General features: G+C 44.0%; 1 long non-coding RNA gene across 1 annotated transcript; it reads left to right on the top strand.

Annotated features, from left to right (window-relative positions):
• The first annotated feature begins 408 nt into the window (after positions 1 to 408).
• Positions 409 to 1,988, top strand: LOC125913639 (uncharacterized). Its single transcript, XR_007455062.1, has 2 exons — positions 409 to 563; positions 1,870 to 1,988. It is a non-coding gene; the product is annotated as an uncharacterized LOC125913639 (long non-coding RNA).
• Positions 1,989 to 21,847: the final 19,859 nt, after the last annotated feature.

Consider the following 21,847-nt stretch of genomic DNA (forward strand, 5'->3'; position numbering starts at 1 on the left):
TGAAAAATATTATGAAATTGAGAAGTGCTATCTTGGATAGTGTCTCCCGGGAGCAGAGCACGTGATGAACAGACTTCCACCGTAGAAGAGATGGGTGAGGAGGTTAAGTAAATTTTCTTTGTGTAGTTCCCATTAAACTTCAATCAGAGTTACAGAAAGAAATTTCCTCCAGGCGGCTGCGAATACAGGTATTGGTTTGACTTTAATAAAAGTCATAACTGATCTCTCTGAGGTCTCTCGTGGAATGAGCTCAGCAGAATTCAGGCAGGTCCTTGAGAGGGAAAGCGCCCACTTAAACATCGCATTATCCTAATAATCCCATTCCAGAGCTGCCGTCCCATTATTTTAAAGGTCTTCATTTGCAAATTGTGGTATTTGAAAGTTTTCTTTTTACATTATTGCAGAAAGCAGGATGGATCTTCCGGAGGGCCCCGCACCTATTTACACATTCCTTCTGCTTCCAGGCCAGCGGAAGACTGCATTGTGGGTAATCCTGGCTGCCCCGAACCTTCACCTCCTTGCCTTGATTAAACCACCTGCTTAAAGCCCTGGCTACATCGGAGGTAAGGATGATTTTAATGAGATTTGTTAAGAAAGAAAAAAAAAAAGAAAGAAAGAAAAGATTCTCTCATTGCTAAGAATAGCCCTGGTCAGGATGGAGATCAGGAATAACATTGTTGCAGGACCTAAGTCTCATTGCATTCGGTTATTTTTCAACAAATCTTTTCAGGGCACCTGTCGTGTGCTGGCGCTATTCTAGGCACCAGAATAAAGCAGGTGTCAAGACGGACAAGGGACTCACAATCCAGTAAGGGAGGCACACAGTGAACAAGTGCAAAATTAGTAAGATGACTTCAGATAATAAGAAAATATTAAAAAATAAACCTGGACGATATGCTATGTGACAATTCAGGATGCTAGCGTCAATGGAGATGGGGTGGGGGTGGGGGCCTTCAGAAGGTATCATGTGAATTGATACCTGAACTATAAGAAGGAGCTACCCATACAAACATTTAAGGGAAAGGGGGTCCTGGGGAGAAGGTGTATAGCAAATGTCAAATACTTAAGGGAAGACAGGAAGAAATTCAGAGCTACCGGAATGTCCTAAACGGGGAAAGAGGGATAAGAGATGCGTCTGGAAAGGTCCTGCAGAGCCTTGAGGGCCATAATAAGATTTCAGATTTTATTGGGCATCCAAAATCTCTTTGCTCTTTTAAAAAAAAGTTTTTTTAAGTAAAAGTACTTCTTAAGATAATGTCTGGCTTTCTGGGGTGCAGAGGTACTTGGGTGGGTATGAGGGAGAAATGAAAAGTGTTTCTGAACTCTGGCTTACTCACTTAACTTGCACAACCTTGAGTAAGTTTCCCCAGCCTCTCCAAGTCCCCGTCTGTGAAATGGAGGCAGCCACACCCACTTTGGACTCCCATGAATAGGAGATATTTGTGAAAATGCCCCACCCAGTGTCCATACTCAGTAGGCACTGGATAATTTTCAGTAGACTCTTCATCTGAATAACCCCTGGGGCCCGCTGAGCCTCTGGGGAAGGCTTCTTTTCAGTAAAAGCTCTTTGTTTAAAATGAGGTCAAGCCAGCGATCATGCATCAGGAAAAACCTGAAGATACGAACAGATCCTGGGCCGGCAGCCTTAGTGTTGTGGGGTGGGCACCCAGTTCTGGTGCCAGCTCTGCCGTTCACTAACTGAATGATCTCAGGAGACTAGGCCTCGGTTTCCAAATCTGGAAAACGGGAATACTCATCATCCTAATCTGGCCTAGGGCTTCCGGTGCTATACTCGGTGGGAACCAGGAGGGCTCTGCCCAGGTGAAGCTAGCGTCCTGGGCTCCTTTGCTTCTCTCTCCGTCCCTGCAGGCGCTGAGACCTCTGAAGAAGTCTGAATCAGGGCATGAGTTGGAGGAGCGAGCGGCCATCCCCTCTGCCACTTCCCTCCATCTTGTTTCCTACTGGAATTAAAGGAGTTAATTTACGAATTTTCTCAGGATGTTCTGTAACGTACACTCTTTATCAGATTTAGGACGACTTTAGTCTAAATCTTTGGGCAAACGACCCCTCCCTTTGAGAGAGCAAGGGTACCTATCCTGATGCAGAAGCTTCCTGTCTACCCTCTCCTTTCTCCAGTCACGAGACCTGGTTGTCTCCCTGGGCCACCCAAGAGTCTCATTGGGGGTCACGTAACAATCCTGGTCAGCACAGCTTCAAAGCAAGCCCAACGGTGTTGCAGGGATTCCAGCCTCTCTGACTAGAAGGGGTCCTTCTAGGTTCAGGATTGCATCAGGAGCTTTGGCCTCCCTTCCCTTCCGCCAGTTGCCTAAGCAAAGGGACACAGATCGGAAAGGCATGGCTGAGAGCAGGCCGGGGTGAGGGGCCGCTGGGAGTGGGCAAGGCCGAGCTCAGCCTGGGGCAGAAGGTTGGAAAGGACATCCTAGTGACCAAGGTGGAAATCGGAGAAAGTCAGAAGAACTCCAACATGACATCAATGGACACGGGTATTTCTGCCCCTAAACTGCAGATGGGACCCAAAGGGACAAACCCCACTGAGCCATGAGTGCTTGCATATAATGCAGGGGAAGGACAGGAGGAGTGTAAACATAGGATCAGCTGGGTTCCGGTGTGGGTTTTGCTTTTCCAATTCTGGATGGCTTGGGTGCAAGTCCGTTTCTCAAACTTCTGGAAACGAAAAGGATGGGGAAGTGGAGAGGCAGGATTGCGGACGGGGACAGGGGCCTCTCCACCGGGGAAGCCTGGCAAACACACCGTCTCCTATTTGACAGTCAGGTCGGTTCTGTGAAGTGGGGCAGGACTGATCACTATTCCCATTTACATGTGAGAAACTTGTGTCCAAAGGGATTAAGAACTTGTCCTTTGGCACACAGTTTATAAAGGCAGGGGCTCTTCTTAAATCAGCTGGCTCTAGTCCTGAGACTCCAACCACCCCAACGCCGAACCCACCTTCTCTACCATCATCATGCGCCCCAGAAGGAAGAGCAAAAGCAGAAACCCCCAGAAATAATGCTGCCTCCACATTCACTGGAAGAAGGGACTCACGGCCCTCTCCTGCTTAAAGGAACAATTTGTACTGATTAGGAAAGGCATTTGTTCCAGTCAGCAAATCCTTTTAAGAACTAGAATCCACTTCTCTGCTAAAAAGGCCTGCGCCCAGAGCCTCTAACTGATGATAATTGCTAGTCAATTACTCTTTTGTGAAGCCCTTTGGGCCCAGCCTGAGCACCTAGAGGGGGTGGTCCCTGCAAGCCGTGCCCTGCCCTGCTCCTTCAACATCTTTCATGAGAAACCTGAACAGGAGCTGCTTGCTCTAGGACGCGAGCAACCCATCCCAATCTGGTTTGCAGCCCACATTTTTGTGCCATATAAAATCCAGGTGGGCCAGGTGGGACATAATGACAAAATTACGTGTTGTTTATCTGAAATTAAAATTAAATTAAAATTGAACTGGGCATCCTGCATTTTTCATTTGCTAAGTCTGGCGGCCCTACATGCCACCCACCCCTTTCCCATGAGCCCTGCCACTTGGCCCCTTCAAATCATGAATGATCACTTGAGTAAGAAGGCCTTCCCTCCCCCCTCCCCGCCCCGCCTAGTTTGGCTTCCCCAGAATCCATGGGAGTTGGGCAGGCATAAATGTAGACTGATACCTACTACATGCCAGAAACTTTCCATATTCTAGATCATTTTAATCCCCACCCCAACCCTCTGAAATGGTATTCTTGGTTAAGAAAGTTGAGCGTCAGAGATTTTTCTCAACTTTCTCAAACATTTCTCCTGTAAGTGGTTGGGTCAAGATTCAAATCCATGTCTGTGGATTCTAGGAAGAGAGTGGATGGTGCTGTGTTACCTCTCTAAGCCCATCTGTATCCTCCATACATTGGGAGACAAGAGTAATGATCCCTGCTCCCCACAGAGGATTAAAGGAGATGCTGCTGTACTGATGTAATCACCCAAGGGTCTGGCACAAAGCCTCAGTATCTGAGGATGGCTTTGGGGCTCATTTCCATTTTCCACCTTTCATAGATCCAACGCTGTCCAGTTCCCACGGCAAGGCAGCGTGGCCTACAGGATTCTGTTTGGCAGAAGCAGTAGCTTTAGGGATATGACTAAAGACCAGGAAGACTTGCAACTCTGCCCTAGCTCTCAAAGCACCTGCTTTGTGGTCTATATAATGAGGGATAATTGTGCTCAAACCCTCAGTGTGTGGAGTGACGAGCTAATGGTTCAAAAGGGTCTTTGAAGTCCCAAAGCCACGAGCAGTCCAAAGCTATGTGTGAATGTTCACGTCACCACCTGGGCATTTCCCAAGCTGTGCCCTGACTACCAACAGATGGCCTCATTGAAGGTTCTGGACGGTCAGAACTTGTCCTAAGAAAAGGGCAATATTTCTCAGTTTCCCATTCAGGTGATATTGGGTGCTGCCTACCTGAATGGAATCCTCCCCCTACCTCTACGACCTCCTCCCTGATTAGACTTCCTTTCAGAAACTGCACTTGGCTCTTCATAGTCATGGCCTCTCTCTAATGGATGGGTCAAATTCTAGGTCCCAATACCCCTTATCAGCACATCAGCCTGGGTCATGCTAGTTGGGGTTCCAAGATAACACAGGTGAGTAGTTGGAAAGAGTTTCACTGGTGTTCTCAAATGTCTTCCTTAGCCTTCTGTAGAAACCCATGGAATGTGTGGTTTGTGAACAAGGTTGGAAACAATTCTGTGCCTAAGATGCATTTCTCTGAGGGCTTCCAATTCTTCCAGTTACTATAGTAACTGAGCATCTGGTTGTCAAAGACATGATAGGGGGTGGGAGAGGTAAAACCAAGAGCCACCCAGATCTCCCCTGAATGATTAGCAGGGTTAAATTACAAATGGCACGGAACTAGGTATACAGGTAAGTAGGTAGATAGATGGTTTCTTAGCATGAGTGTCCAGAGAAAGCTTAATTAAGCTCTGAGGGCAATGACCATAGCTATCTTGGTTGCTGCTGTTACTCTTGTACCTCGATCAGTGTCTTGCACATGATAGGTTCTTACATTTGATGATGGACGGATGGTTGGATGGATGGATGGATAACATCCAACATTCAGGTACCAGGCAACGGTTTAGCAGAAAAAGCCAGGATGACACTCCAGAAGGAAGTCAAGAGCAGCAGTTCTGGGGCAAAGGTGGGCAGCTCACTGGAGTCACCCTGTGCAGGCCTGGTGGGGAAGGGTGTAGATGGAAGGATTTTGGCCTGGAATCAGAGCCATAAAAAAGAGAGCCAGTATGTCTGTTCTTCTAAGTTCTCAGATAAGATCTGGATCTATTTTCCACTCTTTTCCATTTTGCAAGACCACCCCTTGGTGCATTCTTGACTCTTCCTCTCTCATATCCTTCATTCAGTATGTCATCAAATCCTGTTGGCTCTCCCTTAAAAGTACATCCCATCACTGTACTTCAACGTTTAAAAAAGGATAAAATACTTTCCAAATGCAATTACTTCTTCATAATTACAGTTTCCATCTTGATTCAAGTCATAGAACCTCTCATCTGGATAGTTTCAACAGCTCCTCACCATCTCCCTGCTTCTACTCTTGCCCCGGACACCTACTCCCCCCAAACAGCAGCCACCATGATTCCTTTAAAAAGTCAGATCAGATCGTGTCACTCCTCTGCTCAGAATTCTTCAATGCTTCCCACCCCAAGTCATTCAGAGTGAAAAAATAAGTCTTTGCAGTGGTCTGGAATGCCCCACGCCCCTGGACCCCATTCTCTTGCTGCCCAATTTCCTCTCTCACTCACTGCTCTTCTGCTGCCCCTGGATGGCTTGAGCTTGCATACTATTTCTCCAATACACTTGTTCTTCCATCTGCCCAGATGTTTCTAGGTGGGTCTGACCTAGCTCTGAGGTCGGCTAGAGATGCGTGTTATACTTGAAGCTTCTGTCCTTCCATAAAGAAATTTCTGCTTCTAATTAACTGGTCTCTTGGACCCTCAAGCTGGCTCCTCTCCTGGCCAGGCCTGCCTATGGTATGCTTAGGTTCTTGCCAGGAGAAAAAGCCAGTAATAGTCAGTGACTAACCCCTAGAGTAAAGAATTTGAGAACAAGTTATGTATGGTTGTGTAGGTTGTACACTGCACAAAGGCATGAGTCAAGGTGGCCAGTAGGCGCTGGAATCCAGCCTGAGTGCTGCTTGCCCAGCTTGCCAAATGGTGCAACCCCAGACAGCATTGCATTTTCCCAGAAGAAACAGAGACCTGCTTGGAAGCTGACCCAGCTACAGGGGCTGTCTGGATGGGAGGCAGTTGACATTCAAGCAAGAGGCCCAGAAGGCACATGCTATGGCCCAAGTCTTGATGTGGCAAATAGTGGATTCTGGGTGGGCCTAGCAGTGGGAAACCAGCAGCCAGGTGGGTGGTGGGAAAACCCTTGCCTCTCTCAGCCTCTCCAACTATATAATGTGGGTTCCAGCTAGTCTGGGGATGGAGAAGCCTCAAACTTGCTCAGAATTCATGGAAGCTACAAACCCTTCTGCAAAAAAGGGCATACACACACACACACCCTAAATTTTGCACACGATTTCTGAGGACCCACACTACGCATCTGCCCCACCCCCTATCTGTGGCTATTAAGTCAAGTACCCCTGGTAATCCAGCATGTCTCCCAGAGTCCTCCCAGCTCAGATGCAAAATCTGAGCAGCCTCTAAACACTCCAAGGAAGCACCTGCTCAGTGCAGCTGCCTCCACAGCCGTGACAGCTGTGCTGGGGGCTGGGGCTGCAGGGAAGGATGGAGATTTTGGGAAAACATATGGGAGGGTGGTCCTGCATGGCTGGACCCTGCTTGACCTAAATGACCAGGGACCTCAGAAGGAAGTTCTTACCCTCCCTGCCTCCCAACCCCCAAATTCCTGTTCTATCCTTTTTCCTTCTAGAAGGAACAGGCAAGAGCCCTGGCAGCCTCCTCCTCAGCACAGACAGCCCCATCACCAAAGGGCCCAGACAATTAATTACCCACCATCATGGCGCCGCTTACCCTTCAATTTTCCTGACTACCACAAGGATTAACTCAATCTGTGAGACTTCACTGGGCCATTTAAGGGAGCATCATAACTCTTTCTGTTCCCCAGAAATTGTAACCCGGACTCGGTTTTGTAATGCTAATTGCCTTATCTTCATAAATTCTACAGTCTTACATAATTTACCCGCATTGTAGCAGGATTTCCCAAGAATAAAAAAGCAGGTGCCGTCAATGGTAATTTGAATAAGAAAAGACATGTTAAGTGGTTCTTCTCTCACTAGTAATAGAAATTAATTAGCTTTGAGGGGCTTTGGAGGTTTTTGCATTTTTTTTTTTTGCTGTAACCTGTTATGTTTTCTAATTGTATGGAAAGAAGGTTTGATTTGATCACATTATTTGGTGACGGAGAGGCCTCTGTTGGGAGTCAAAGGTACAGAAGGGTGGCAGCCAGAAGAGTGGGAAGCCACCGGAGGCGTGCAGAGAGCGTGGGTTTTGCAGTCAGATAAACATGACTTCTGCGCTGGGGTGAGCCACTTGCTAGCTCCGTGACCCTGGGCAAGTCACTTCCCCTTTTTCCACTTCAGCCTTCTCCTGTGAAAGACAGGGGTCAGGAACGCCACAGGAAGGCAGGATGTCTGAAGCTGAGCAGTTAAAGAGCTTTAGCTCTGGAGCTGGACATGCCCAGCTCTGGATCCTGCGTCCACCACTCACTTGAGACTTTTCCAGCTAGGATGCCTTCATTCGAGAAACATAAGCGCCATTGACACTGGCTTCAGCAATACGAAAAGTGCATTACCTTACATGGGAACACTAGCGCTGTTGCAGGCTACGGGGGTGGTACAGTTGATGGGTGAATATCACCAAAGATCTAGATATTCTGCCTCCCTTCATTCTGCTTTACCCAATGCCGGTCGTACCCCTACTGTCCCCTGGCAGGGAATCTAAGTTTCCTGGTTCACATCTAGCAGAAGAGGGAGTGAGCCTCTCCCCCAGATACAAAGCCTTCCCTCCAGTCTGATGGAGCCAATCAGTTTACCTGTCCACCCCTGGGGCAGTCGGTGACTCCAGGAGAAGGCCACCGGTGGGTTGTTTGACTAATCGGGATCTGAGTCCATCCGCTCGGGACTGCTTCCCTTAAATCACATATACGACACTGTATACAGGCACACTACTTTGGCACGCTCTTCATCCCCTCTGAGCTCAGTTTCCTTGTCTCTAAATTGGGCACAATAAAAGCACCACCTCCCAAGGTTGCTGAGAGGATTCGTAACACGAGCTGAAGCAAGGTGGGCCCTCCATACATTCCAGTTTCTTCTTCCTGCTCTCATTTCACTTTCCTCAAAATCCTTGAAAGAAATGCTCCAGCAGGTTATCCAAGGCAACTCTATGGGCTTTGGAAGGACTAAGAGCGGAGGAGGAGAAAGAGAACAGCAGTAGTTTCCTTGAACATATTTTCCAAGGGCGCATCTTTCAACCACAAGAAAAGAGTGGTGAAAGGAAGGTGGCTGTCATTGAGAAGAAGACTTATTAAAGAGAAACATGAGACATGTGGAGAAAGTGGTCAAACGTCCATCTGGCTTTTCATACCCTTGCATCGAACAACACCACACACCCTGCCTCAGCTCACTCTCCGTGGATGGTTCCACCCGGAGTCCTGGCTCCAAGTCAGGGCCAGCCAGGGGACAGTTCCCTCAGCTAAGGAAGGCCCCAGCATCTTTTCCCCAGCTGATCAGACTCATACAAACAAGAGCTGAAAGGCAACTCTCCAACCAGCTGGTTGAAGCCTTTCTTTGTACAGCTTTTAAAAACCTGAAGTTTAGAGATTATCAGATTGGAGAAAAATGCCAGATCCAAGTATTTTCTGTCCACACACGAAAAAATGAATTAAAAACATTTTTTTAAATAGGCTTCACCCCCAGCACGTAACCCAATGTGGGGCTCAAACTCACAATCATGAGATCACGACTTGAGCCAAGATCAAGAGTAGGATGCTTAACCAATGGAGCCACCTAGACACACCCCCCAAAATGCATTTTAAATGTAAAGGCCTAGATAAGTTGACAGGACAGGGAAGAGAAAAAGATATAGCATGTTGTTTCTCATCCAAGTATTAACCAGGCCCGACCCTGCTTAGCTTCCGAGATCAGACGAGATCGGGCGCGTTCAGGGTGGTATGGCCGTAGACTAGCATGTTGTTTCCTATGTAAGCAGTGAGCATATGAAAGCTGTGCAGCTATATTCATATAAGACAAATTAGACTTCAAGATAAGGAATATTATGAGAGACGAAGAGAGATATTTTATAGTGATAAAAGAGTTAAATCATTAGAAAGACATGAGTATCCTAAATGTGTATCTATTAATGAGTTCTCAAAAGAAATGAAGCAAACATTGGCTAGCATACTTACTCTCTCAGTAATTAATACAACAGCTAGACAAAAACACAAATAAGAATACAGAAAATTTGAACAACACTATCAACCCATTTTACATGTGTCACATTTATAGAATAGTATGCCCAACACCTGAATGTACGTTCTTTTTAAGTGCGCACGGAATGCTCACGGAGATAGATAGGCTATGGACTAGAAAATACGTTCTTATAAATTTCAAAAGATTGAAAAGTTACAGAGTGTGTTTTCTGACAATAGTGAACTTAAAAATCAGTAACACTGAATTATTTGGAAAAGCTTCGAATAATTAGAAATTAAACAATGCATTTCATTCTTTTTTTTTAAGAAGGTTGTTTGATTTTTTTTTTTTTTAGTGTTTATTTTTGAGAGAGGGTGAGTGGGGGAGGAGCGGAGGATCTGAAGGGGCTCTGCACTGACAGCAGTGAGCCTGATTTGGGGCTCAAACCCGTGAACCGTGAGATCATGACCTGAGCCAAAGTTGGATGCTCAACCAATGGACCCACCCAAGCGCCCCTAAACAATGCACTTCTAAATGATTAATGGATCAAATGAGAAATGACAAAGGAAATTGTAAAATATTTTGAGCTGAGTGTTAATAAACATACACATATGAAAACCTGTGGGATGTAGTCTAAGCAGTGCTCAGAATGAAGCGTGTATGTGTGTGTGTGTGTGTGTGTGTGTGTATTTAAATTTTTATATTGGAAAAGAAGAAACAGTTTTAAAATAAATGATCTAAGTTTCTGCCTAAGAAGCTAGATAAAGAAGGGAAAATTTTTTAAAAAGGAAGGAAATAATAAAGATAAGAGTGGAAATGAATGAAATAGCAAAAAAACAAAGAAGTGAGAAAAATTAATAAAGTCAAAATTCATTGTTTGGCAATATTAGTAAAATTGAACAATCCCCTAGAAAAACTGATCAGAAAGAGAAATTCAGAGAGAGAGAAAGAGAGAGAGAGGGAGGGAACACACATCAAGAATAAAAGAGCCATCACTACAAATCTATAGATATTAAAAGAAAAATGAAGCAATATTTTGCCAATAAATTAGACAACTTGGAAAAAATGGACAAACTCCTTAAACACATACACAAACCCAACTGACACAAGAATAAGCAGATAATTGGAATAGGTCTTTGTTTATGAAATAATTTGAATTTATAATAAAAAACCTTCTCATAAAGAAAACTCTAGACCCAGTTGATTTCCCTGGTAAGTTCTAGTAAACATTTAAAGAATAAATAACATCACTCCTACACAAGTTCTTTTAGAAATAGAGGCTGGGACAATCCTCAACTCAATTTATAAAGCCAGCCTCACCCTGATACCCAAACCAGACAATGATATTATGAGTAAAGAAAGCCATATACCAATATTTTTTTATAAACATGGGTGCAAAAATCTTGAATAAAAAAATAATAAATTGAATCTGGAAAGATACAAAAAGGATTCTGCATCATAGGCCAGGGATGCAAGATTGATATAACATTTGAAAATGAGTATAATTTGGGGCGCCTGGGTGGCTCAGTCAGTAAGCATCTGACTTCAGTTCAGGTCATGATCTTGGGTTAGTGAGTTCGAGCCCTGCAACAGGCTCTGTGCTGACAGCTTGGAGCCTGGAGCCTGCTTCGGATTCTGTGTCTCTCTCTCTCTGACCCTCTCCTGCTTGCAGTCTGTCTTTCTCTCCCTCAAAATAAGTGAACATTAAAAAAAAATTTTTTTTAATTTTTTTTTTTAACGTTTATTTATTTTTGAGACAGAGAGAGACAGAGCATGAACGGGGGAGGGTCAGAGAGAGAGGGAGACACAGAATCTGAAACAGGCTCCAGGCTCCGAGCTGTCAGCACAGAGCCCGACGCGGGGCTCGAACTCACGGACCGCGAGATCATGACCTGAGCCGAAGTCAGCTGCTCAACCGACTGAGCCACCCAGGCGCCCCTAAAAAAATTTTTTTAAGAAAATCAGTGTAATTTACCACATTACAAAAATAAAGGAGAAAAATAATAGATACAGAAAAATCATTTGAGAAATTCAGCACCAATTCAGCTTGCAGAAAACTTCCTCAGTCTGCTAACGAACCTCATGAACAAAAGCAACAGTAACAACAGTAACAACAGAGGTCCTACAGGGAACACCACATTTAGTGGGTGAAATACTGAACAATTTCCACCTGATACTGGAAATAAGGTCAAGATGTCTGCTCTCACTGTTTCTATGCAGCATTGCACTGGGCGTTCTAGCCAACACAATTAGGAAGCAAAAGAAATACATATTGGAAAAGAAATAACACTGTTTTTATTCACCAATGATATGACTATTTACATATAAACGCTAAGAAATAAAAATTTTAAAACTGCTCAAACGAATACATTAATTTAGCAAGATCACTAGTATACAAGGTTAATATACACAAATCAATTATATTTCCATATACGAAAAGTAATCAACTAAAAAATTTCACTTATGGTAGCACAGACACATCAAATATTTAGGAGTACATTCAATAAAGGACATACAAGCCCTTTGCATTGAAAATACAATGTAAATAAATGTAAATAAATACAGCATAAATAAATAAGCCTTTTACAGTGAAAATAAACGAAAGAAGTTGAGAAAGGCTCAAATAAATGAAGAAATCTATTATGTTTATGGATTGGAAGTCCCAGTATTGTTAAGGTGTCTATTCTCCCCCAAATATCTATAGATACAATGTAATCCCAATCATAATTTCAACAGGCCATTTAAAAAAATAAATTGACAAGTTGATTCTAAAATATGTATGAAATTGCAAAGGATCTAGAATTTTGATATAAAGAACATGGTTGAGGACTTTCCCTGATTTCAAAACATAAAAAGCTTATAAAACTACAGTAATCAAGATATTGTAGTATAGAGGTCAGGACAGACAATTAGGTCAACGGAACAGAATAGAGAATCCCAAAATAGACCCTTCCAATATACAGTTATTTGAATTTTAACAAAAACGCTGAGGCAATTCAATATGGAAATAAAAGTCTTCTCAACAAATGGTGCTACAAACAAGGGGGGGGGGGAGTGAAAGAAAAAAACCCCACAGAACTTCAACTCTTATCTCACACCATACACAGAAACTAATTTGAATGGATAATACACCTAAATGTAATAGTTAAACATGGAAGCATTTAGAAGAAAACATGGGAGACAATCTTTGTAACACTGGAGTAGGCAAACATTTCTCCACATATAAAAAGAACTAATCATAAAACACTTGATAAATTAGACTTCATCAAAACTCCAAGCTTCTGCTCTGCTATTTCTAAAGCGAAAAATAAGCCACAGACTGGGAGCAAACATTCTCAATACATATGTCTGTCTAGCTATACAGAGAAGTCCTAGAAATCAATAAGAAAAAGACAAACAACTCATAAAAATGGGCCCAATGCTTCAATATACACCTCACAAAGTACCATATGGGAATGAGCGTAAGCACATGAAAAGTTGATCAACATCACTAGTCATTAGGGAAATGCATTAAAGCCACAATGTGATGTCACTTTACACCCACTAAATGGCTAGCATTAAAAAAGAAAAGAAAAGTAAAGAAAATACTAAGTATTGATAAGAATGTGGAAACACTGGAATTCTCCACATTGCTAGTGGGAGTGTAAAATGGGGAACCGTTTGGTAGTAAATACACACTTACCATATGATCCAGATATTATGCTCCTAGGTAGTCACCCTAGAGAAATGAATACATACATCCTCTAAAAGACCCATTATGAATGTCCTTATTCATAATAGCTCCAAACTGGAAAAACCCAAATATCCATTAACAGATAAATTGATAAATACAGTACATTCACACAACTGATACTACCAGCAATAAAATTGATACTATTGATACATATTACAGCGTGTATGAATCTCAAAGACATGCTTAGCAGAAGAATCCTGGTAAAAAAATTAATCTCTGGTAGTGGAAATCAGAGCAGTGTCTGCCTGTGGGTAGACATGGAACAGGAAAATCATGGAAGCCTTTTAGTGATGGATATATCCTATATCTTGATTGGGATGGTGGGTACGTGGGTACATACATTTGTCAAAACTCATCAAATTATATAGTTAGAATCCATGCAGTCCACTGTAGACAAGTTATACCATTTTAAAAAAAAAAAGAAAATGATGATCTGGTGGTAGAGAATGGATTTGAGGAACGGTCAAGTAGATTCTGGGAGAATACATCAGGAGGCTATTTGGAGACTAGGTGGGAGATGATGGTGCTTGGGACACAGCAGTGGCAAGGAGTTGAGGAGAAATGAACAATGTTGAGAGATATTGAGGAGGTAATATGGATGGAGCTTGATGACTGGAGGAAGACGGCGTGTCTTGGGTTACTGTTAGACTTTTGACGTCATTCAGTGAGGTGGAGAACCTTAAGAAGCACCCATTTTGTAAGATAGGGTCACAGTGCACAGAGTAAACTTGCCAGGATGAAGCTTCTACCACGCCCCTTCCCTGCTTACTCTCCTGCCTATAAAATACAGTCTAAGCCTCTTAGACACATGAGACCTATTTGACTTGAACCCTGCTGACGTCTCCAAGATCAAGTCCCTAACGCTCCTTCCCTCCCACCTTGAATCCTGTGCTACATTCATTTCCAGAGCTGTTGTGTCTTTGCATGCTCCCATGCATTTGTATTAACTGAACCCTTTGCTTGGAAAATCTTTCAACTTAAGTAATGTATCAATCCTTTCTTTGGGAATCCCAGACCATTCAGTGCATGACTCTGGTATAGGAATCTTCCGCTGTAAATTTTGCTTTACACATCTATCTTTCTCAATAGATTGTGAAAGCCTTAGAGGGTAAGGTTATTTCTTATTTACCTCTGGTATTCCCTATGCCTAGTGTCAATAATGCTGAAAGAATGGATAGATGAGGAAGGACCAAGATTTCTGTCTTTCACCATTCATTTTGCAAGATCTTATTAAAGTCCAAATAGGTTCTCTGCAGAAGAGGAGAAATGCTAAATCCTTTTGGTGGTGACAGCTGACACGATGGGTGACATTTGACCAGAAAGATGCTATGGGGGTGATTTTACTATAATTATTCTCTGAGGCTCTGTAAAGTGAAAGCAGCCCCAGCTGCCCCCAAGAAAGGAAGACTACCATATAATGTACTTAGGGAAGGAAGGACACCACAAAATATGGAACCCATTTATAACAATATTGCTAATAAGGCGATGCTGAAGCCAGGTCAACGAAGCTGCTTTTGTGAGAGCACTGGACACAAGAAAAGTGTGAACCAGAGTATTTCCTTTCCTGAAGATCATTAAGAGTAGAAGAAATGTGGGGTGCCTGGGTGGCTCAGTCAGTTAAGCGTCCAGCTTCACCTCCGGTCGTGATCTCATGGTTTGTGAGTTCGAGCCCCGCGTTGGGCTCTGTGCTGACAGCTCAGAGCCTGGAGCCTGCTTCAGATTCTGTGTTTCCCTCTCTCTCTGCCCCTCCCCAACTTGTGCTCTGTCTCTCTCTGTCTCTCAAAAATAAATGTAAAAAAAATTTTTTTAAAAAGAGTAGAAGAAATGTTACATTACTGGCTATTTTACTTTCTGCCTGCAAAGCACAGGTTACCTTCTTTTCTCCCTTCACTGCTTCTCCCTTGGTTCAAGCCCTTATCCTCTCTTGCCTAAGCTAGAGGCAGTAGCCAGGTCTCTCTGCTTCCAACCCATCCTAGGCTCTGGCCACCAAAACAATCTTTCTCTAATATAGATCTGACCATGTCACCTCCTCCTGAAACTCCACCTCACTTACATCCCATTGAAGAAGGCCCAAGCTTCTTAACGTAATCCAAAATGCCCTTCGTGTTGTAGCCCTTTGCAGCATAACTTTGTGCCTTGTTGATGGGAGATGTGTCAGATGAGCAAAAAGATTGAAAACTATCCTAGCCCATCTGCTTTTCCCACCATTCTTTTTAGATGTTGCATTGATGTTCATTGGTGAGTAACACATTACCACAGATTTAGCAGCTTAAAACAACACAAACTCGTTTTCTCAGTTTCTGTGGGTCAGGAGTCCAGGCATGGTTTAGTTTAGCTCTCTGCTTTAGGATCTTACCATGTTGCGACTAAGGTATTGGCTGGGCTGTGTTCTCATCTTGAAGCTCGACTAGGGAAGAGTCTACTCTAAGGCTCGCTAAAGATGGCAACAGACTCCAGTTCCTTGAAGCTGAGGTCCTCTGCTCTGATGAGCCACCTGAAGCACTTTGCCGCATGGGTGTCTCCACAGGCAGTTCACAACATGGGTGCTTGCTTCTTCAGAGCCAGCAGAAGAGAGAGAGCAAGGCTGCTAGCAAGATGGAGTCTTATAAACATCATATAATCACAGGAGTGACATCCCATCACCTTTGCCACAATCTATTGGTTAGAAACAAGTGCCAGGTCTCAACCACTCTCAGGGTATGAGCACCAGAACAAAGCATCATAGAGGTCATCTTTGGGTCTGTCCACCAGATGCCATGGACTTACGAGCTTCTGAGCCTTTGCCCATGCTGTTCCCTTTCTCTGATATGCCCTTCCCCATCTCCTGCCACTGGTGGAGAGAAATAAGCACTGCACTTGAGTGACTCCATGCTGGCTCCAGACCCAGGTTGTAAGCCAGACAGACACCTTCTGAGAAGACAGACAGACAAAGCCTCGATTCAAGTCTGCTTCTGCCACTTAACCTGTTTGACTTTTGAAAAGATACTGATTCTCTCCCAGCCTCAGTTGCCTCATTGGTACAATGGAGAAAATGGTGCGATCCACCTCATAAGGTGGCTGTGGGGATTAGATGAGGTAATACAGGCAGTGGAGTGCCTGTCACACAGGAAGCCCTCAGTAAGAGTTTTGTCACATCGAAGACGACTTCTGGGTTCAGCTGCTCTGAGGTACCTCCCAGGGAGTGGGAGCAGAGGACATTGTCGCTAGGGTGGGGCTCCCTCTCCTCTATGCAGATCCCACACCTGTGTGGCTTACAGAAGTGACTTACCAGGCAGTCAGGCCTGCCCCTCCCCGGCCTCAGCAGCGGTCAGCACTTCAGACAGGGTTGGGCCCCCAAGGGACTATGATAGCCCCCCCCCTTGGGGCCAGCTTCCTCCCAGGGGAAAGGGGAACAGCCATTGTAGCCCCAGGACAAGTTCATCTCCTGCCACAGCTCTCAAAGCCCAGCTCCCTGGGGACAGGAGGGGGGTGGCATCATCCACCTTTTCCATGGCTGCCTCTGAGTACTTTGAATTTCATTACAGCAATTATTTCAAATGGAATTAAAAGGGTTTAAAATTAGACCCTAAACTCTTAACAATTAGTGACGCAGCGACCTGCCATCCACAGAGCCACAATAGACCTATGTCGATTGGTACGTGAGCACAATGCCAGTCTCCAGATTTGCATGCACTATTACAATAAACGGCTTTTAATAAAATGAATATTCTTAATTACTGCCGCATTAATAAGCTGCAAATTAGTCATCATTAAAGGCCCCACAGTCCCCCTCCACCTCTCTGAGAGTCACCAGTGGGCTTCACCAGATCAGCTGCTTCTGCAAACGCTCAGGTTTTCCTGTGGCCTCTTAGGAGGTGGCCATTTGGGGCATACACCCCATATTGGCCTCAGACCAGATGTGTAAAGGCCAAGTTGGGTCTCTGGGATCCTTCTTGCTGCCTCAGCTTAAACTCCAGTATTCTCTAAGCCTAGAAAGCACTATGCCAGCTTAGGACCCTCAACCACCTTGATCACATCATTTGTTCACCCCATAATCCATTCATTGATTCACCAGGCATCATGTCAGAGAGACTCACTGAGAAGATATCCAGCGTCTGTTTGAACCCCTCTAGGAGCTGGGGCAGCCCCTGTTAAAAGGTCTTCCTTATAGGGGCTGGGATCTGTCTGAGGCACTGGGCTCCACCCCCGCACATGCCCAGGGATGTTCTGAGGGAGACCTGGGAAGAGTGTCATCTTGGGTAAGAATGCTGGATTCAACAGACCTTGAATCTGCTCCTGAGTCACTGTGGGACCCTGAGCAAGTCATGTGCCCTCCTGGACCTCTGCTCCCCTATCTGTATGGTGGAGGCATTGGTCAAGGCCAAAAGCCAGCACGCTTTTTCTGTAAAGGGCCAGATAATAAGTATTTTAGGCTTCGAGGGCTAAGTGATATCTGTCCCAACTACACAACTCTGAGAAACTGGCAGGAACTGAATTTAGCGATGAGCTGTGGTCAGCTGGCCCCCTAATCCAAATAAGTAATAAAATACCTGGAAGATCTGGGGTTGGGGTGCTGTGAATCTGTAAAAGGGCTATTCTTTCCCAGGGAAGTTTGGGAAGAACCTTGGGCAAGCTCTCATGAAGGTCATATAGACCACATTACAGGATGCTTTGTTGTAGCAGATGATTTGTATAAATGTGACAGAGGATGTTCTGTCCTTTCCTGTTCCAGATCACACCCACCAATACACACACACACACACACACACACACACACACTGCAGTGGGCAAGTTGATGGTCTCATGAGATATCAGATCCTAATCCACAGCACCTTCAAATGTTACCCGCATGGTTGTTTTTGCAGATGAGATTAAGTTAAGGATCTTCAGATGAGGCCATCATACTGTATTAACTGGATGGGCCCCGAATGCCTTCACAAGAGTCCTTATAAGAGAGAGGTGGAGGAGAAGTAGACATGGAAGAGGAGAGGCAACATGGAGAAGGGAGGCAGAGGGTGGAGTGCAGCCACAAGTGGATGGACTGCCAGCTGTCACCAGAAGCTGGAAAAGGCAAGGAGCAGGTTCTCCCCTAGAGCCTCCAGAGGAAGCACAGCTCTGCCAACACCTTGATTTCAGCCCAGTGAAACTGATTTTGGATTTCTGGCCTCCAGAATTGTAGGAGAATAAATTTTTGTTGCTCTGAGTCACCAAGTGCATGGCAATTTGTTATAGCAAGCATAAGAAACCAATACACCACCTTTTCTCCTACAGGAACCATTGACATTCCTCATGCTTCTGTTAGCTATACTTTGGCTAAAAGGAGAAACAACGGTAATGATAATCCTTTAGATATATTCCTGCACTGTGGTTTATATTGATAAAACACTTTCATATACATACAGTAGCCCTGGTAGGAAGACATTAGAGTCTTAACTCCACAGGGAAAGAACCAGACTCCAGGAATGTGAAGTGCTTTGCCCAAGGTCACAATGAGTAGGTGTCAGAGCCAGAACTTGAACCCAGATCTTCTGATTTCAGGTCTACCCTGAAGCCCAGGTTGAAGGCTATGCTAAATACACCAGCTGCAGGGCAGCAAGGACTATCAGAGGGTTTGAGTAAAACTGCAGTTTGGGAAAGCAGTCACTCGGAATGGAATGGTAACGCTTTGATCCCCAGGTAATGCCTGGCTCAGGTTCAGGCTCTGATGAGGATTTATTGGATGTCTGGTGTCCAGTTAGCTGACAGACCCCATCCAAGAGCAGCTCCTGGTTGGGGACCAACAGATCTACTGGGGACTTGGACCCACCCAGCAGACAGGGGCTTTTGTGAGCCCTGAAGGCAACTCTTTGATTTCTGTCTTTACATGCCATTTGTGAAAATCCCAAGCAGCACTGTGGTGAATGCCAGAGAGGGGCACTCTGCAGCCAGCTAGCCCAGCATCCTTTTACCACACCACAGGTGTTGCATTGGTTCCTGCAACAATAGATGTGTTGACACTCTTGTAAGTGCTAGCGTGACGGGGAGCAAACCCAGCCAGAAATCCACCTTGTTAAAAAGCAACATCCTGTAAGGAGGAGGTTGGTTATCTAGTTTGCAACTAGAACATGGTAGTTCACCAGATCAGATCCTTATTTGTTGCAAAATGCAGGTGAACACTTTAAGTCACCATTCTCAGAAGACCACAAACATATTGACTGAGTGATTGAACAACCCCTACTAGAAACGGATAATGGAAAGTTTATTACACATTTAATTCAACCACAATTATTTCCAACAATCAAAAATGATATATAGCATGGTGTTCTAAAGTTGGAGGACTGATACATGATTTCAAGACATATTATTAAGCTATAGTAATCAAGAAAACGTGGCATTCATGTAAGGATATACAGGTAAGTCGATGGAACAAAATAGAGTCAAGAAACTGACTTATTTATGTCCAGTTGATTTTTGACAAAGATTCCAAGGTGATTCAACGGGAAAAGGATGGTCTTTCAATGAATGATGTCAGAACAACTAGGTATCTTTATGGAAAAGAAATAACAAACCTTGACCCTTACATTATGCTGTACAAAAAAATTAACTTGAATGGAGCATAGGTCTAAATATATAACCTAAAACCATAAACTATAAAACAGAACATAAAAAATATTTTGTTCTTTGTTATATATATAGTATTAGGATTCTCTAGAGAAACAGAACCAGTAGGATATACATAAAGAAAGATAGATAGATATAAGGGGAGACATATTATAGGAATTGGCTCACAGTTATGGAAGGCAAGGAGTTCCATAATCTTCCATCTGCAAGTTGGAGAACCTGACAAGCCATTGGTATAATTCAGTCTGAATCCAAAGACTCTGATAGAAGTCCTGGAGTCTGAAGACCCAAGAACCAAAAGCTCTTATGCCCAAAGGCGGGAAAAAACGGATGTCCCACCTCAAGAAGAAAGACAGCCTTCACCTTTCCTTCACCTTTTGTTCCTTTCAGTCCCCCAATTTATAAGATAATGGCTGCCCACATTGATGAGAGCAGATCTCCTTACTTGGTCTACTGACTCAAATGCTAATCTCTTCCAGAAACACCCTCACAGACACACCCAGAAATGTTTTTTTTTACCAGCTATCTGGGTATCCTTCAGGCCAGTCAAGTTGACAAAATTAGCTACTATATATTTGTTTTTAATGAGTAAAATATTTGATCAGAGATTTCACAAAAGAAGATATTCATACGGTCAATAAACACATATAAAGGGGTTCAGCATCATTAGTCATTAGGAAATGCAATTTAGAACCTCAACAAAGTGCTACTTCATCCTGAGTTCAATGGCTAAAACTGAAAAGCCTGACAATACCAAGTGTCAGTGGGTGTGTAGGGCAACTAGAACTCTCATATGTTCTGATGGAAGGGACAAAATTCTACAACCCCTTTCGAAAACAGTTTTGCAGTCCCTCATAAACTTGAGTATACACATAACATGACACACCAATGCCTAGATATTTACCCAAGAAAAATACATGGCCACGGAAATACTTGTACACAATGTTTGTAACAGCTTTTTTCAAAATAGCCTAAAACTGGAAACAACCCAAATGTTCATCAACAGGTGACTGCAGAAACTTGGTACATCCATACAAGGAAATACTACTCAGCAATGGAAAAATGAGAACTGTCAGTTCATGCCACAGAGAAAACATACTGTATGAATCCATGTGTATGATGTTTTAGAATGGACAAAATTAGTTGAAAATCCCACCAGCAGTTGCCTGGGGAGGGAGATGGGGGGGCAGATTGACTGAGAAGGGGCACAGGGGCACTTTTTGGGTAAATGGAAGTGTTCTATAGATTTATTGGTGTGATGGTTACACAGGTATATACATTTGTCAAAATTCAAATGGGTTCATTTATCATATGTAATTTATTACCTCAGTAAATTTTATTTTAAACATACATGCATATTGTGGGGTTCTGATCATTAATTTCCATATCCTCCCCCAAAATAAACTTGTAAAAACTCACACTCAGATATGGACATGAAGACAAATTCCACCCAGAATTTTCTTTTTCTTATGTTGTTCGTATTCTAGGAATATCCTCTAGTATGGGTCCTGTCCAGTCCCTGTCTGCATGGGCATGCCACACCGCCACACCCTTGTAGGAGGGCCTATATGAGATGCTACAAACTCCCAGCCTCTGCTTAGGGCAGCTATGTGGTTTGGGGGAATGAAAGTCACACTGTTCTGAGAACTGAACCAACTGAGAAAGAGATTCTGGGATAAGAGCTTTGCTGCGGCTAGTAAAAGCTTAGGGGTCAGCTGGGGTTCCTTTCTATCCCTCCCTCTCCAGTCACTGGCCTACCAGACAATCTCAGCCTCTTCCTCACGTGCAGTCTTGCCCCTCAAGTTGATCACATGGAGGAAGAGAGGGTGCCCTGGTCCAGAGCACAGATGCTCCAGAAGAGAGAGGACCTGGAAGGGGCTGAGCCACACTCCATCCTCATTCCAAATTACTCAGATGCAGGTAAGCCCTGGGAAGGAGGAGGGGGAGGAGAGGCCAAGAGAGAAAAGTCTCAACATCTATAAAATATAAGGGATTGTAGGGTGAGGGGAGCGGGGAGACAAGCTAGCAGCAGTGCCTGTTATTAGGGTGATTCCACATTCTATTCTTTCAGGAACAATCCCAATTTAAGCCTGCTGTCATGTAG

This window comes from Panthera uncia (genome assembly GCF_023721935.1).
Source record: "Panthera uncia isolate 11264 chromosome C1 unlocalized genomic scaffold, Puncia_PCG_1.0 HiC_scaffold_4, whole genome shotgun sequence".
Lineage (NCBI taxonomy): Eukaryota > Metazoa > Chordata > Mammalia > Carnivora > Felidae > Panthera > Panthera uncia.